Raw genomic sequence first — 2,574 nt, 5'->3', positions numbered from 1 at the left:
TCCCTAGTTTTTCTTCTATTAGTTCTCTTGTGGCTTCTTTAGCTTCATTTTACGTCTTTAAAAATTTTTCTTCCAAATAAAACCGCAATATAAAATATTGAAATTTCAGAAACATCAACACATGAATTTGGGAGGACGTTCAGTCAATAAGTTCATGAGTGGGAAAGAGGCAGGTTCCCGGGACAAAGGTGGTTCTGCAGCACAATTCAGGCCTTGGAGGAGCTGTGGTTGTCACCCTCTACAGGATGGGTTTTCCCGAGGCTGCCAGCTCTTTGGGAACACACCAGATTTCAGCTGCTCCCACCAGCTCTGCAGGGGATGGATTCAAGGCAAATCTCATTGTTAAGGAGATCGAGAAGAAGCTTGAAGAGGAAGGGGGAAGAGTTCGTGAAGAAAATCGGTGGCATTTTTGCCTTCAAAGTGAAGGACGGCCCCGGGGGCAAAGAAGCTACCTGGGTGGTGGACGTGAAGAACGGCAAAGGATCAGTGCTTCCCGATTCAGATAAGAAGGCTGTCTGCACAATCACCATGGCCGACTCAGACTTGCTGGCTTTGATGACTGGTAAAATGAACCCTCAGTTGGCCTTCTTTCAAGGTAAACTGAAAACTGCCTGTAACATGGGCCTGGCCGTTAAACTGCAAAGCCTGCAGCTTCAGCCGGACAAAGCTAAGCTGTGACAAGTCCCTTTGGCAACCTCAGGACATCAAGATGAGATGTGTGGATACGTAGAAATCCACGTCTGTCTCCCTATCAGGACTTAGACTGACACTTCCCGAATAGCATGAGATAGATTTCTTGCTAGGTGGCTGTGTATTTCCCCCAAGCCAGGGATGCACAGGGCCTCCCAGGCTATACTGCTGCTTTGAGGACTTGCATTCTACTGTGCTTCTTGAAGCTACTAGGTTAATGATGGTTTGGGGTAAACTTGAGTTTCAGAATAAAATTCAGAATAGTAAAATCAAAAAAAAATTAAAAATTAAAAAAAAAATAAGTCCATCAGTGTGAAGATGTAGTAGACAATGCTCAGTGTAATTGATCAAATACAATTACATTTTGATCAATTACAATTGCTCAGTGTAATCAAGAGATGTTAGATTTAAACGAGTAAATGAACAAGAAAATATACTTTAAAACACTGTCATATCTCCTACCCCATGAGCCCAAGGCCTCTTACATTTGTGAAGTTGCTATGTCTGTGCTCCGTGCATGGGATTCTTTCTTTTTTATGTTTACCACATGCTTGTATTCGATTTATTTTTACTATCTTGAGCAATGAATAACTCATCTGGAACATGTTAATTCCTTCACACTGCATTGATTTCCAGGGTAAGCTAAGTAAACAGGTTGCAAGGTTTCTTCACTCAGAAATTCCTTTTTTTTCACAGCAATGCCAGTTTCAATGTTGGACTAAAAGTTCCACTTTACTTTTTATTATTTACACCGAGCTCTATCAGACACAAATTTATTTTCAATTGATTCTCACTTTCGATTAATTTCTGTCTCATTTTAAAAACGAAAAAAAAAAAAAAAAAAAAAAAGATGTTCATTAGAGTGAAACTGGCTACCAGCCTCAAACTCAACTAGAAAGTTCTATTTAGAAGGGGGGAAAAAAAAATCCATGCAACAAGTTTTGTTTGTTTTTAGCTTGGGCTGTTTTTAGATTTGTTTTGGCTTTCGTCTGTTTTGTTTTTGATGATTGGTTTATTTTTGGACCAGGTCTCACTCTGTTGCCTAGGCTAGCTTCAAACTCCTGGGCTAGACTGGTTCTGCCCTCTCACCTACCTAGCAAGCTGCGACTAACTACACTTGCATACAACCATGCCAGACAAAGACCGTTATTCTTACTGCGAACTTAAAAGTTGGTTACTGCTCAGCCAGGCATTTCAGGTATTTTCTCTCTAATTCTCATTCTTTTTTCTGTGGCACAATGCTTTAAGAACTCCGGGGAGTTCTCTCTATTAGTTGGGTTTCAGTATTCTAAAATGTCAGCATTCGGAGTGAAGAAAATTATATAAGGCGAACTGAATTTGGGGAAGGACGTCGCGCACTCATTTGAATCCCGTACTTCACAAAGCAAATGTGCTATTTGTTCTTCCTCTCTCAAGTCTAGTTTCTGTTTGTCAGGAGAGATTTCTAAAGTTTTCCTGGGTCAACCCCTAAACTGTGGGTGGGACTGGGCTGAAACCTGAAGGCTGGTCTTCTCCTCCCACCCCCAGAGACACCCCAACAAGTTCAATCTTCATGAGATTCTATTTCCACAGCTAAGAGTATGGATTACTCCCACCCATTAGAGAAGCTAATTATTAGAAGCACACAGCAAGTGCTCTCCGTTGACTGAATGTGTGGATTAAGTCATGAAGGTTGCCTGTAGTCCTACCACTCAGGAGGCTGAGGCAGAATGGGAAATGGGAGTTTAGCCATAGGACTACAAGTAATAAATTCCAGGTCAGTATCAGGGAGAGAGGAACTTGCAATGTAGTGGCCAAGGGAGTAGCTCAATCTTTAGACAGTTTTAATTACAGGCGTGATCTCAAGCCTAAAGAAAACCATGCTATGGGGGGTACGTACTTGTA

General features: G+C 41.5%; 1 pseudogene; it reads left to right on the top strand.

Moving 5' to 3' along the window:
- Positions 1–230: 230 nt before the first annotated feature.
- Positions 231–734, top strand: LOC116905734 (annotated as a pseudogene).
- Positions 735–2,574: the final 1,840 nt, after the last annotated feature.

This window comes from Rattus rattus, chromosome 7 (assembly GCF_011064425.1).
Source record: "Rattus rattus isolate New Zealand chromosome 7, Rrattus_CSIRO_v1, whole genome shotgun sequence".
Classification (NCBI taxonomy): domain Eukaryota; kingdom Metazoa; phylum Chordata; class Mammalia; order Rodentia; family Muridae; genus Rattus; species Rattus rattus.
This window is presented reverse-complemented; position numbering and strand designations above follow the sequence as displayed.